Below are 16,919 nucleotides of genomic sequence, written 5' to 3' on the forward strand. Positions count from 1 at the left end.
TCACCAGATTGTGTATAGGCTAGGATCATGCTATTAACCTTTCGCAACCAAGAGTTTCTTTTGACACTAATGACCCTTGTTGATACTGAGACAACACCCATAATAGTACAAAATCCTAGGCAGCTCCCATCTTGTTCAAGCCATGGATCCCTCTTTTCTTAGACAATTAGACAAAACTGTTAAAATGGTTTTCAAGGCTTCTGAAGGCTCTTCTCAAACACCAAAGATCTTCCATTCTTGCATGATCTCTCTTATAATAGAAAAAATAGCCAAAATTCCAGTTCAGTCCTTTTTGACCGATGGTAGTCCAATATACATTAATAAGATCAGAGGGTACTTCATATGGGATACCCCTGGATTTGGTATGTGTGATCTAGGTTGTGATTGTGAAAAATGGGACTGGGAAGATGACCTTTGTCACCAAGGACAAAAAAAGACCAAAAAGCGCCTTTCTTCATGCAAGCTACATAAGTCCACAAGAGATTATTCTCTAAACTCTCGTCCACGGGCTAGGATCAGAAAAGAAACCCAGGAGAAAAATCCTTTGCTAATTTATGAGTTGGCTTTGGAAATTCTTAGGAAGGAAAAAGCAAAGGAGACAAAACCAAACACCCCTTCACCTCTTCAAGTGTTGCCTCTTATCTCACCTTGTATGATATTTTCTCAAGAAACATATCAGGAAAGTTTTCCTCCTCTAAGGCACAATTTTGATCTCGTCCAAAAATTAGCCTCCCGACCATTTATCAAACCATCCACAGTAGATGTTGATGGTCAATCAAAGCCATTATCCCAGACTGAGGAAGTCTTGAATTGGCAAACAACAAATGCAAGGCTCAAAACACTTTTTTGCAAGAGATAAATTTCAAGATTGACTTGGTAATTGGTCAAACTCAAGTTACTGAGACCAAAGTTGACCATTTGTTAGCACAAGTTAACAAAATCTATGTTGACCTCCAATCTAAAATCAATCAACTTGATAAGGATCATAGAACCTTGATCTATCGAAAAAGATTTGGCCAGGAATTTAATAAAAAAGAATAAGAAATCAAATGTTTGAAGGCCTAGATTGCTCAAATTGTGGCCAATCTACCTCAAAAAAAAAAAAAAAAAGCCATATGATCATAACCCTTTTTCCCTTTTATTAAACTATAACTCATTTTCTTCTTTTTATCCACACTCCACTTATAAACCTTTTTACCAACCAACTGCTTTTATCCAACCTATAATCCCTTTCAGGAAAAACCAAGACCAAAAGCCTATCCTTCTTCATCAATAGTTCAACCAGCTCAAAACCTTTCTTCATATGAATCAATGGAAGAAAACAAGCCTAAACCTAAAAGGGATAAACAACTAATGTCTTATAATGCTCCATAAAATATATGGCCATCTAAGTCAATCAGTCTGAATTCATTGAAGAAAAGACAGAATACCCATCTGCTTATGGCAACCTCCACAGGTTCTAATGAAAGAGCCACAAAACCTATTGTAGAGGAACCAACTGAAACATACTTTGAAGAGAATCCTGATAGAGCACTCTCTATGTAACGCCCCCACTTTAGGTAGTTCCATACATTCTACTGTTCCGATGACTAACGTCTGTCTGAATGGCTGGGATGTCTGGAACTATCCTTAAATTTAAGTAAGGAGTCATAATTTAAATTAATAAAAATCAAGTAAGGTTGAAGAAAAAATAAAAGAATCAAAGTATAAATTAGTTAAATGTGCACAAGTCCCGGCGATAGGTAACTCTACTGGGAAGTAACTATGGGTCTGGTTGCTACTCTAATTCATGTATGACCTTATAAGATTCTTAATTAAGGCTTAATTGAAGTATTATTATGAATTAATAAGTCAAAGAAATGAAAAGAAATAGATTCAAATAAGCATATTAAAAATTAAAGTGAAAAACGAAGTTAGGGGCTTATCGGGCATTGTGGAAAAGATGAACAGAAACCCGTTAAGAGCAAGATTTGTCAATTAGATTTAAAAGTCAAATATTAACAAAAAAAAAGAGATTTATTAAGTTAGTGAAGTTAGATTAGCTTAATTAATTATGATTAAGATAATTAAACATAATTATCTAAATATGTAACACCCCTATTGGCATAACCTGGTATATGTTACTGTTCCAGTGACCGGTATCGATCCGGATAATTAAGAGGACTAAAACTATGTTTAAGACACCTAGAAAATCCCTGATCTAAAATAAATAGTGATTACCAGATGGAAAAGTAAAAATAAGAAAAATAGAACATAAAAGGTTAAATGAGCCGGGAGTCACAACGATGGGTGACCTTTCCGGAAAGTGACTGCGAAGTCAGTCTAAACTCAAATTTCGAACCGAAAAATGTAACGCCGCGGTCCTTAGGACTATTGTGAACACAGTGGAAAAGAGAAAATCATGAAAAAGAATTGTTAAGCCGGTTAAAAAATTAGGTCAGGGATCCAGAAGAAATATTGAATTATTTATAAATCGGGTCGAACCGGTTGGGGACAATTTAGTCAATTGAACCCTAGAGGTAACTCATGACCTGACTGTCAAATAAAATCGGAGAAAAGAAAATTTCAGAATCGAGAATTAAATTAAAGAACTAATGAAAAAATAAATAAAAAAAAAAACAAAAAGGTCCATCTTCTTCAAAGTTGCCGTCCTCCCTCTCTAAACTCTCCCTCTCCACAAAACTCCATTAAAGCTCATTGTTTGAGCTTTTTTGAACCAAAAATTCCACCATAGAAAAGTTATCTACCATAGATAAAACTTGTTTGGGCAACTATAAAAGAAGGTCCAAGGGAAAGAAAGAAGAAAAAAATTGAAGGAAAGGAAGATTAAAATTTTGCATTCAAGGTTAGTAATTCAACTTCAAATTTTTAGTTTAATTAATGTATTTATAGCATAAAGAACTTAAAAATATGATTAAAATGAAATAAAAGCAAGTGTGGAGGACTAGAAGTAAATTCGATCAGCTAGGGTTTGCCATGGTAATGTATGAATTTGCTTGAATTAATAGTGTAGATAAACTTGTATGAGTGTGGAAGTGATGTTAATATGCTTTGATTTAGTTAAATATAACAATTAGTGTAGTTAGGGTTTTGGCACCTAGGGTTGGGAAGACAAAAATTTGGAGAAGTGGTCAAATGGTGTGTTTGACCTCGTTTGAGGTGAGAAATGGTCATTTGTGACCAATTGGGGTATGTTGGAAGTGTTGGAATTGAGTGGAGATTCGGATTGGATGTGGGCAGTATGCAGGCAGCATGACCAAGGTCCTTTTTAGGGACCAAAACTGAAAATTTACAAGCCAATTGGTGTGAGGCCAATTGGGAATGAAACTAGACACAAAATGACACATTTTTCATTTAGGAATCATGCCCAAAAAAGTGACTAAAACCTAGTGAACAAATTGACCAAATCCAGATTAGGCAATCTGACCTATACAAAAATGACCAAATGAACAGTGTTTGTTCATTTGGCCATAACTTGGGCTAGGTAGGTCTAAATGACCTAAAATTTTACCAGTAGAAAGCTGAGATATAGATCTAAAACTTTCATGAAGAACACAAACTCAAATTATGTTAGTAGTATGCCCTAGAGCATATCATTTATTATGTATCTTGTACATGTTTTTATTAATAAAAGGCATTTCCACTTTTCCGTTTACATAAGATATTTATATGTAATAGAAAAGGTCCATTGATATTTTGTTAGAAATTCTATTCTTAAGTTGTTAGGAATATGAGTGACAGTATTTCTAGTACAAAGTATCATAAATAGGTTCACAATCGAGGATACTTCATAATAAGGACATGACTTATCCAGAAAGATTGTATTCATGTTTGTTCCCAAGTTATTTATATGTGATATTAATAAGATGGAATGGTGAGTCTCATGCCATATAACAAACATGATAGGCACTTATAAATGATAAGTAGGCCGAACCAGTGACACTATGACAAGCACATGGAGTTTACTCTTGTGAATGCGTTGTCATAAATCATATCAGTGCATATAATCTTTAGACCTGAGATAGCATAGTTATCTTGTATATAGGTGGTTTGAGTTTGATACTGCTTTCATACTTGTACTATGTATGGGTATATAGGCATGTGTTGGCTCATACTAGTTATATATGGAGGTAGGTGTTGATCAAGATGGAATGTGTTCCTCTAACTAAATAGGGATAAAATCCTATGTTCATTTAATTATTCTTGATGTTTCAAGTTCCTGGCCAGGACAGATAGATTTAATCAGAAAAGAGTTTCTGATGAGAAAAATCTTTTTAATCAAGAACTGGAATTAAAAGAGAACATAATATTCATAGCAATTGGAGTTTGACATAAACCATGACTCCAGCTTGAGTTGGGATTTTGTAACAGAGAGATTCCAGTGCATAGTAACATATGATTATAGGTTCATTTAAGGTAAACCTTATTACTAATTGGGTAGCCATGGCATGCTATGCTAGGTGTTAACCATGGTTGCATAAAATGATTTAGAGAAATCATTTATGGTAAGAAAGAGTTCTGATGATATTAAGAGTTGATATTATGTCTCATTGCCAATTAGTGATGAGCCTAGTAAGTCACACATATACACAAGTTATCACCTAATTAAATATGATTTAATTAATTAATTAAAGAGTTTAATTGATTAATTAAATAGGTTTGGTTTGCAATTAGATTGCAAAGTCCCTAGCATGACTTGAAACCAAATCTAGGTTATTGGATGTACAGTATAAGTTAAATTTATATTTAAAGTGTTTAAATATGAATTTAATTAATAAGAAATTAATTAATAAAGATTAATTAATTGATTTATATTTGATATAAATTGATTAGAAGAAGAGAAATAATTAATTTGGGTTGAGAACTCAAAATTAAGACACAGGGGCATTTTGGTCATTTCGCAGGGTGACATGTGGCACCATGAGATGGTGACACATGGCATTACACATAAGCTTGCCAAATGTCTTTTAATCATGTAAGATGATTAAAATTAAGATTAAATATAGGTTTGACACTTGGCACAATGTGATTGGGTCAATTAAACCTAGAACCAATCAGAGGGTGACATGTGGCAAGGGTTTAATGTGTTGATATAGCTATATAAGTGTTGTTATGATAAGAAAATAAGACAACCAGCAGCTACTCCTCCTTTGTCACGCCATTTTGAGGCTCTCCATCTCTTCTTCTTCATCTCTCATCAATTCAAAGAGATTAGCCATCAATCTCTTGAATTAAAAATACTAGAAATCGTTTCTAGTGTCCTGTTTACATCTTTAATCTCTTAAAAGGCAGAACTTGATTTTCTAAATAATAGAAAAAGCTTTAGAAGCTGTTCAAGGGCTGCCATAGGTGTTCTTGGTGTGGACAAGCTAGAGGGACAACATCTGGTGTCCTGAAGACGAATCTCAAAGGCGGAAATACACTGCAGTGCATCAAGAGGTTAGTGTGTTTGTTCTTGATTTAATCCAGGGTTCTAAAATTAATCTAATTAATTTTAAAATCTTAAATGGCAAATACAAATCCAAAAACATATTAAAAGAGTTTTAATATGTTGTTTATCATTGAAATCAAATAGATAAAAATAAATCTTGCATGATGCATGTGACCCTAGGTGAAAATTTTTTAATTCAATGGTATAAACTTGTGTTTTTTCACGCTTCCGCTCCTTCAATTGGTATTAGAGCCACTATATTTTCCATTTATTTTTTTGATTATATGATTTAATTGTGTGATTTGATCATGAGATGATTAATCCATTACTGGTTGCAATGGATGTGTGGCAGCCTTGCTTGAAGAACAACATCAATGGTGCGCATGGTTTGGCTTCATGGGTGGTGCAAATGTCACACCCTACCCCTCTGTAAGGCATGACATGATCCCGTAGTATACCTAATGAATTGCCAACTTCGTCTACTGATAACCCATCAAATACACTACAAGGGATTTTAAAACTTTTCTTACTTCTTTTTACAGTGGTGAGCACTATTTACAGGTGTTAAAAACATTTTTTGAACTGAAGTGAAATAGCTAACACATTTGAATTATTAGTAATTTCTGTAAAAATTTTGGCGGAGTGCCATCTGTATTTTGAATAAAACAGTTCTTCAAAAACCTGTAAAAAGCACTTCAAATATATTTCTCAATCTCGACTCCAATATTTGATCAACTCAATATGTTTCTCAACTCAAATCCACGCTAATTTTTCAGTATTTTCAAAGCTGAGATAAAAGAAATATAGTATAAATTTTACAAGCCAAAATAACTCACAATTTATTTTACAACTTTAAGGTATAATTTTAATTTACAACTGCTCAAAACCAAGAACACTATATACATACAGTGAATATACATTACAATATAAAATGCAAAATATGGTATACTCAATATACCCGATGATCTCTCACTGAAGCACTAGCAGTCTAGTCTACTGCCCTGTCAGTCTGTCTACCTACGACAGCAATGAAAAGCTATCGTTGAGTAAAATTTACTCAGTGGTGCACAATAACAATTTGAAATGCGATACATAAATCTTTTATTGACAATTCACAAATCAAATAGTTCACAATTCCATTTCACAATTTACAAAGTTCATATAACACAAATTTGATCAAATAACTGAGTAATACAGTTTTGGCAATCAATAACACCATTTGATTAAATAACTGAATAATACAGTTTTGCAAATCAATAACACAATTTGATCAAATAACTGAATAATACAGTTTTGCCAATTAATAACACCATTTGATCAATTAACTGAATAATACAGTTTTGCAAATCAATAACACAATTTGATCAAATGACTGAATAACACAGTTTTGCAAATCAATAACACCATTCGATCAAATAACTGAAGAATACAGTGTTGCCAATTCATACACAACTTAAGCCATGACACAAGATTTCCGATCAATGCCGTGTTGTACACCACGACAAAGCAATCTACAACCCCACTAATCGAAATTAATGAGGGAGGAAGCTAGCTATATAATGAGTACTCATCCGATCTACAACCTCAACTGGTAAACCAGAGAGGGAGAAAAATAATCACACTCACCCTAGACTGATAAGTAAAAAAGGGAGGAATATAATCACACTCACCCCATAAATGGAGGAGGAACATAGTAATAGTGTCATGCCAAGTGTGAATCAAAACAATTCCAAATCCCAATAATTAAATATTTCATACAAACCACAAATCATATTTTATCTCAAAATTTCCATTTGCAAAGTAGGCAACACAATAATTTCCAAATAAGATTCTCAAAGCCAAAACAATAAAAAATTATTTATAACTCATTTCTCCAAATAAATTTGCTAGTAAAAGCAGTGAATATAAAAGTATTGTGCACGGACACAATTTAAAACTATAATGTTCAAATAAATTTTTTAAGTAGAAAATAAGAAATTAAAATTATTGTGCATAAACACAATTTAAAACAATAACATACAAATAATCATAATTTACCTCAATTGAAAAATTCAAAAGAATTAACTATTGTGCATAAACCTCTGATAACTGTCTCTTGCCTCTGACTCAGTGTTTCCTTCCTTTTCCCTGAGTCTTTGCTAACTGAGAAACACAATTTGAAGTGTTTCAGTACTCATTTAAACTGTCTCTAACGATAATGCTTGATAATTAATTCACTGAATTCTATTATTTGCTTAGTTAACCTAATATGTCGACCCTCGATGCGTTCTAGGTAAATTAGGTTTTAATGTTACTAATAAGTCACATTCAATAGGCTTTTAGGGTTGGTACATGTTACCAAATTCATTTCCATGTATTTTGCGTTTTATTGCAATTTGCTGGATTTCGGAATACTAGTTTGACCTAGCCGGATGACCTAGTTCCCTCGGTTTTAGGGTTTCGGTCAAAAATATAAACTTGTAGATCTATGTCTTATTGCACGCGGGGCAAAATTTCAGGTCATTCTGAGTTTACTAGACCAAGTTGTGGTCATTTTACTATTGCTGGTCAAAATGCATCAAAATTGGTCACTTTAGGTCATTTTAGGTTCGGCCAATTTTTGGACCCGAACTTGTGCAAGCTTTTTAACTTGCCTATGGTCATTTTTGGGCTTTGGTGTCTTCATAAGACTTGTAGATATATGTCTTAACTATTCATGGTCAAAATTTCAGGTCAATTGGACCTGTTTTGAGTGAGTTATGACCTAAACACTAACTGCTGCCCAAATGGTCAATTTTCAGGCCTTAATTGCACTAATCCGGATTTGGTCATTTTTCAAGTTACCTTCCAAGCAGAATTTTGGTAAGCTTCCTTCATGAAAGTTGACACATTTTGTGCCTAGTTTCACCTCCAATTGGCCTCATACCAATTGGAGTCACAAAAATTCATTCATAACCTACAATGCATACTGCCCTTACTAACCACACTTTGCATTAAAATTTTACATTTCTAATGAACACCATACACATTGTATCTAGGTCAATTGTCCAACAATACTTTAATACAACCAATATCCATCCACAATATACTTAATCAAGTGTCCAGCAATTTAATCAATGTCCAAATACCAATTCAACTCAAGTAAGTCTCCATCACATTCAATTAATCAAATCCATATCTAACAACAATTCAATTGCACAAACCTAATCCAACTAACCAAGATCAATAACATACAGCCCATTGTTCTTAATCAACATTAAATATACATGAAATTAAGGTCTTCCTAATCATATTAAGGCTGTCCTAAAGCTGTCCAAATTTACACATATACATCAAGCTTCCAATTTCAATTCACAACCTCACTTACACAATTCAAACTATAACTATGGTAATCAAACTCTTATACATTTAAACTCTCTAATAAACATCATTCCCCAACAAATACATGTAAAAACAAACCAAACTCTTTTAATCACTATGGCTACTGAAATTGAAGTCCACCAATTACCTATCCAATTTTTCAAATTTCTCCATAAATCAACTCATTACAACATTAACTCAAAGATTAATTAAGAAAGGGAAGGAAAATTAACACTAAGCTTAATTTGAGCTTGACAAAACTTCACCAAATTTCTTCCTTTTTGTTCCCTATAATCTGCCCAAGAGGTGTGGACCAAGTTTAATGAAGCGGATTTATAGTTTTATGTTGAAAATGGGAGAGAATTAAGCTTTGCATGGAAAATTTTCTATGGAGAATTGGGAGTGATCAATCGGCCATTGTTGGAAGCTTGAAGGAAATAAGTTAGTTAGTGGAGAAATCTGCCTTAACATGTGTATTTATACCCCCACTAATAATGGTAATATTATTATAATAATCAAGTTTTAGTATTTCTAATTATACCCCCTTTATTTCCCTTAATGACACTTTATACATAAATTTCATTTCATTTCATTTTTTTATGACATTTTCAAAATTTTAACACTACTAATTTTTTTTATGGACATTTAGGTCAAAAGTCAACTCTAGGTGTCAAATGACCAAAATGCCCCTATTCGGGTTGTATTCCCGATTTTTCTGTAACACCGATTTTTGTCTGTTTCTTGATTTTTCGTTTTTCTTTGTACTAATAAATTAATTTTTCTTTGATATTTCTAATGGTATTTATACTTCAATAGATGTCTATTTAAGTCCTAAAAATATTTTCCAGGGTTCCCCACGGTCCAGGACTAGTCAACAGTCCACGCTGCAACTTCCTGGTGCAGTCACCCATCGCTAGGGTTCTTGGCTCATTTAACTTGGTTACATTTCATTGCTATTATTTTTCCTTTGTTTTTCTTGTCTTTTCTTTTCTTGTATTTCATTATTTTATGTTTCCTCACTAATATTTAAATATAGTTCTAGGCATTCTGGCTGTTCGGACAGACACTGGTCACGGGAGCAGTAGAACGCACTACCGAACATAGGGGTGTTACAGCAAAGGTTTGGCTTTTTAATTTGCAATTGTTGTATGATATAAAAGCTCATCCTATGTTTAATTAAATTATTTAATTAGAATTTTAATCACACAATTAAATTTTGATTCAAATCAGAATTTTAAAAATTGTTTGAATGTGATTCAAATCTGAATTTTAAAAGTTGTTTGAATGTGATTCAAATCTGAATTTTTAAAGTTGTTTGAATCATATTTAAATCTAATTTTTTAAAGCTGTTTGAATAATATTCAGATCTGAATTTTTTAAAATTGTTTGAATGTGATTCAAATCTGATTTTTTAAAAATTGTTTGAATGTGATTCAAATATGAATTTTTAAATTTATTTGAATGAGATTCAAATATGATTTTTTAAATTTGTTTGAATCATATTCAAATTTGGATTTTTAAGTTGAATATGAAATATTCAATTTAATTTAAGTATGTATGTTTTATTTAATTGTTAAATAGTGATATGCATGATGGATGATCATAAGCTATAAAAGACCAATGTGATTGGATTTATTTCTTTTATGTTTCTTTGGGATTGTAAATTAATTAATTTATTTTAATTTATTTTGGGCATATATTATTAAGTTTGTAATAATTTTTGGGTTATAATTTCATTTATTTACTTCTTGTAAATTCGCCTTGGTATGCCAAGGATTACTATATAATATTGGATTGCAAGAAGTTCAAGGAGATCAAGAGCATTAGTGGGACCAGTGGGAGGAATTCAAGATCAAGTGTTTATCATGTACTCCTTCAACAACTCTTGTAAAATGAATGAATGAAATTCACCTAGAAATGCCCTGATTCAATTCTTGGTGGCTTAGAATTGAATCCCTTAGAAAGTCCATGATCATACCATATTTACTGCTTATCCATGAATGCATGAGATGTATGGGAATGTATGCAATTATATGATATATGCATGCTAAATGGATAATGTGCAAAGTGAGACCTTAATAGTAATTAGGATTGTCGCAAGGAGTTTTGCGGTCGCCTGAACGAACCCTCACCGAAGTGGGAAAGAGTGAGGAGTCGCCACCTTAGTTTTGAGGGAAACTAAAGAAAACCATTTGTGAAAATAAATTGAAATGAAACCACTTCAAGACAGAGATTCTAGGTTCGGGGTCCGTAAACGGGTGGGGAAGGTGTTAGGCACCCCATCTCGTCCCTTAATAAGGGTAAGTAGATTTAACTTTGCATTAGTTAGGAGGGCTTGAATGGACATGTTAATCCTTTTGACTAAAGGAACATTTGATTTTTCACTAAATTTGGATCACCCAGATACATAAGTAAATGAGACAACCTTAGTGAGTTACTGTTGTATGTTAATTTTATTTGAAGGAATATTTTATTAAAATTTTAATTTAAGAATCGGATAAGAACTCTTCTCCGAACTCTTTAATATTTATTAAAATTCTGAGTCGAGACCGGATAAGAACTCTCATACGATCTCTATTTAATATTTATTAAAATTTTGAGTTGAGGCCGGATAAGAACTCTCCTCTGATCTCTATTCAATATTTATTAAAATTTTGAATTGAGACCGGATAAGAACTCTCCTCCGATCTCTATTTAATATTTATTAAAATTTTGAGTTGAGACCGGATAAGAACTCTCCTCCGATCTCTATTTAATATTTATTAAAATTTTGAGTTGAGACCGGATAAGAACTCTCCTCCGATCTCTATTAAGTATTTATTTTAATTTTGAGTTGAGACCGGATAAGAACTCTCCTCCGATCTCTATTAAGTATTTATTTTAAATTTTGAGTTGAGACCGGATAAGAACTCTCCTCCGATCTCTTTTAAATTAACAGGAGCCTGAATGGGATCTTTTCGATCTCCCGAATTTTAATTTCAGCTACATGTCATAAGGACCTAAAGCTAAGGATTCTGGCGTTCAAAGGTGCTGGGGATAAGGCTTCTTTTAACTAATTGATATTTTGTGACTAAATAAGAGAAGCTGGACTGAATTTTGCTGACCTCCCCTAAGGTCACTTTACCAGTATCCTATCTGTACCCTTTTACTTATCTGAGTTTTGATTTTTATTCCGCCTTATGGCATTATGCTGGATTGCTTCCCATGTTAGCCTAGTGATTCAATTTTGCTATTTCCCTGACGTGTTATTTAGACCCTCTTTTTTTCAAAGAGACACTTTAAACACAGTTACCTACATTTTGTCTAACTGCTTCTACGTAACTCGGGGCTAGATGACTTGCGTTCAGAAATAATAAAGATTAACAAAAGTGTGGGTTAGCCAGCACGGGGGTATACTAGAGCATATCTTTTCTTTGTATTTTTTTTAGCGTGACATGAACTTAAAGAAAACAACAGGCATAAGAAAAAGAACGAAGGAAATACGTGAAACGAGAAGTAGACTTAATAAAATGGCGATATTAACACTGACCTGTAGGGAGTCGAGTCTATTGAACTAACTACAGAATCGCAAAAAGTAGCAAGATTGCAGGTTGGCAGCCGGAGGACTATGGTTTGCCTCGAAATGAAGTATTCTTTGTTAAAATGTAAACAGGTCAAAATAACCAAGCTTGAGTGGAGTTTAGACAATGGAAATAAAGGATAACAAAGACAGAAAGTGGGAGTGCCACAGGATAATGAACGAACTGAAAATGAAAAATTTCAGAATTCAAGAATCCCTTTTGCAAGAAAACACTTCAGAAAACTAGTTTCAAAAGTTTTTTCTCCGAAAACTAAAAAAAAAATAGCAGAGTAACAAACTGAATTAAGTTTCAGAGTTATTCTGCTATAGTTACTGCCTCTTGTCTATATGTTTTTTTTCCGTCCTTTTGAACAGTTTTCAGGCAGGTATTTATAGGAATCGAGTGCTCCCCATGAAGGGTCAGGATTTATTTTGAGGGAGATGGAGGGTCTGGATTTTGAAGGACATGATCGGATGCTTGAGAATTAAAGAGAACCAAAATGAACGGCTGAGATTATTCTTCAGAATATTCGTCCTTTTCTTCTTTCAATCTGACGGTCTCAAATCCTCTTGTCCGGAGCGATCTGAGGGCTAAGAGCGAAAGACGCTGGTCTTGTCGTCTTCTCTCTTGATCCAAGGGTTCCGGGTTTGTCCTTACAAGTGAGATCAACGGTGGAGATTGGGATGTACAGGACTGTCATGACATACCCTGGCACCTATCAGCATTGCGGGCGATTCTTAGGCGTGCGGTGGAGATCTCGTCTGCTACGCTTTAACTACCTCGGCTCTGATTCTGACGACGGTTATTTGGGATTTGTCTTATTCTTTTTGCCTTCCGATCCCTCCCACGCTCCTATTCCGATCTCTCATGCTGATCTCCCATCTTCCGATCTCTATTATTCCGATCCCTAGAGATCGCCCAAATGATGTAATCCGGTCCTTTGGAAATAAAAGTCAATTATCATCTTATTATTATTGCATTGATTATTTTCCGATCTCTGATGTGTTTATCCGATCTGGTTCCTAACTGAACAACCCTTAACTGATCCGCAATTCGAAACATTTATCTTAATATGCCGATCTCTAATTAGCCGTTTATTTTATGGAATTTGGAGTGTTCGAGAGACATGTCAGAACAGCTGGTGAATCCCGTTAACCGATGCATTGCCTGGGACATCGTGAGCATTAAATGCTCGGATGAGTATAAATAGGGGTAGGGGTTAGCTAGTTTCTTACTTATGCCATTTTCTGTCTCTCGCAAGCAATTCCAAAACTCTCCCGATTTTCAAGCTCTTCCGACTCCGTTCAAGCTCTGGTAAGGGTTTTAATCCTTCTTTTAGCTTTAAGTTCTTTGTTTTCCTTAAAAATGAGAGGCGCCGAAGGTCAGAGAGCGGCAAGCCCACCTTCCATCCATGTTTCATGGTTGTCTGATGAAGTAGAGGTGGTTGGGCCAAGCGCACGACCAGAACCTTCTGGGGTCTCCGTTCCAGCTCGGGGGCGAACCGCACCATCGAGGCTTGTACCTTCCTCAGGGAGGGAGAATCTTCCTATGGACGAGCTGCCATCGGTCTTGCAAGAAACCGATCTGCAGTCGTTTAGCCAGGAGTACAACATTGAGCCCGATTCATATGAACTTATCCGGTGTCACGGCGATCACCGAGCCGATCACTTCCTTGAAGAGAATGACATGGTTATGGTATACGAGGAACGATTAAAGGCGGTCTTGGTTCCTTACGGGCGACTTCTTCAAGGAGGTCCTAAATTTCACCGAGTGTGCATTGCCCAAATTCCCCTAACTCGTGGCGGATCTTAGTAGCCTTTCGAGGCTGTGCCGAGCTAAGGGAATCGATCCTACGGCTAAGGTGTTCGCGAATCGCACAAAGCTAACTCGCCGAAAGGACGATGAGCACTGGTTCTTTCAGGCGAAGCCTCATTGTGGGCTCTTCACCGATCTGCCCTCCTCCCTTAAGAATTGGAAGAACCGCTTCTTCATTCTGAGGAGCAAAAATCCGATCTGCTTTGAGGACTTCCCCCGTAGCTGGTGGCACCAGGGGCCCTTGATTCCAAAGCGCATTACCCTGAACAAGGAGGAAAGCCTAATAGTGATGGAACTGAAGAATCAGGCGGCTACTCAAAAGTACTCCTGTTTAGATGCGATGACTGCCGAGCTGCATCATTGGACGATGGAGGTGATCACGGGAGAAAATCGCGGGCTTCAACTCTCTGATCTTGGCATTGGTATTTTCTATTTCTCAGATCTTTGGACCTTAGCGATCTCACTGACCTCTTTTTTGTGCAGGTATGGCAGGTGGTGAAGGTTCCAGGAAGCGGAAGAAAGAAAGAGAGATTTCCCGAAAAATAAAGGAGATGAAGCGTTCGGCACTACTTCAAACACCCGGCCATGAACCTGGGGGGATACAAGGGGACCCGCCTCGACCTTCGGGACCGCCAATCGCAGAAGCTGTCCGATCTCCTCCTCAACGAGAAGAGCTGCCTCCACCTCCTCCAGTTGCTCCAAGCACAGAAGGGGGTCATTCTCGACCTCCTGCGAGGCCCCCTTCTCGTGGCGCTCAAGTGCTGATCGCTTCCCTAGAGAACAACCGGACTGTTCGGGAGAACCCTGATTTTGCCAAAGTCTTGGGGTCTTCCATCTGCCTTCGGGAGGATCGGGACAGACTGTCTCCGGACAATCTTGACGACATCCTGACCCGATCCATGAGTTTGAATGTAGAGTGCCTGGTGAACCAGCACGTAGTCCGGGAAAAGGCTCACCGCCTGGGTAAGGAGGTTGAGAAGAAGAGTCAAGAAGTGGCATCCCTCCGATCCCAACTCTCATCCGCTCAGGATTACATATCTCAAATTGAGGGGCGCATGAAGTACTATGAGGATAAGCTGGCCGAACAGACTCATGTTCTGGCTGAAAGGGATCGTGCTCTTAGAGAAGTCCAAGCACTCTGGGCCAACGAAGCTGCTCAGGTCGCTCACCTTGCTGAGGAGCTTAAGGCAAAAGATGAAGAGATGGTGACAGGAATAGCCGGTGCTTATGTTAACGCTCACAAAGATCTCTTGGTCGAGCTCCAGAAGCGTTACCCAGAGGAGGACTTCTCTTGGATGGCCGACCTGGCTCTCGGATGCGAGGAGGAAAGCGAAGAGGAGGCCGAGGATGAGAGAGAAAATGAGCAAAATGTAGATCAGGCTGGGGGATCACCCCCAGCCGAATGACTGGTACAAATTTTTGAAATGAAATGAAGTGGAATGCCCTTTTTTGTTCGATGAATGGTTATGATCAGAAAATTTCTAAATTATTAAACACTTGATTGTCTGAGTATGTTGAAATAACTGAAAATGATTATTAACCTAAGTGTGAGAGATCGGAAAACACATTGAGCATGAGATCGGTAAACGGGACTTGGTCAAAATCGGCTTAAATACTTAGGATCGGGGTCATCATTAAATCGGTATGGAACCTTTAATCATTCTTAAACTTTTGAAAGAGAGATCAGCAATAAAACTGGTAAGAAGAGATCTATTGTCAGTTTATTTCGTTTGCCAATAGAGATCAGGAATATACTTGACTGGTCCGGAGATTCGACAATGGGTTTGAGAGATCGGTGAGCGATCTAATAGACTGGTAAGGCTTTGACTGATGTGAGGACTTAGCATTGATTCAATTCTTTGTGAGGAGAGATCGGAAATGTGACTGTCTATCAAAGAGGGATCGGAAATGTGATTAGCTGTCAAAAGGAGACTTAGTACTGGGGGTCAGTTTCAAAGTTTTATTGATTTTGGGGATCGGCCAAAATATGGTGTCGACAGCTGCCCCTCTTTACATAATTTCTATTAAACTGAAAACTTCCCGTGTAGGAATTATGTAAAGATTCAGACTCATATTTTGGACGATTAGGTGTTCGAGGTTAGGGAGCTAAAGCACGCTTAAGTTAGTGACCTAGAAATCGACAACATAAGCTAAATTAAAATCAACTTGGATCAAGGAACCAGAGGTTGATAACAGGAAATTTAAATTGCAGGAAATTAAAATCAACTTAGATCAAGGAACCAGAGGTTGATAACAGAGAATGTAAATTGCAGGAAATTAAAATCAACTTAGATCAAGGAACCAGAGGTTGATAACAGGAAATGTAAATTGCAGGAAATTAAAATTAACTTAGATCAAGGAACCAGAGGTTGATAACAGGAAATTTAAATTGCTGGAAATTAAAATCAACTTAGATCAAGGAACCAGAGGTTGATAACAGGAAATGTAAATTGCAGGAAATTAAAATCAACTTAGATCAAGGAACCAGAGGTTGATAACAGGAAATTTAAATTGCCGGAAATTAAAATCAACTTAGATCAAGGAACCAGAGGTTGATAACAGGAAATGTAAATTGCAGGAAATTAAAATCAACTTAGATCAAGGAACCAGAGGTTGATAACAGGAAATGTAAATTGCAGGAAATTAAAATCAACTTAGATCAAGGAACCAGAGGTTGATAACAGGAAATGTAAATTGCAGGAAATTAAAATCAACTTAGATCAAGGAACCAGAGGTTGATAACAGGAAATGTAAATTGCAGGAAATTAAAATCA

The sequence above is a fragment of the Hevea brasiliensis genome, chromosome 10 (assembly GCF_030052815.1).
Source record: "Hevea brasiliensis isolate MT/VB/25A 57/8 chromosome 10, ASM3005281v1, whole genome shotgun sequence".
NCBI classification, from domain to species: Eukaryota; Viridiplantae; Streptophyta; class Magnoliopsida; order Malpighiales; family Euphorbiaceae; genus Hevea; species Hevea brasiliensis.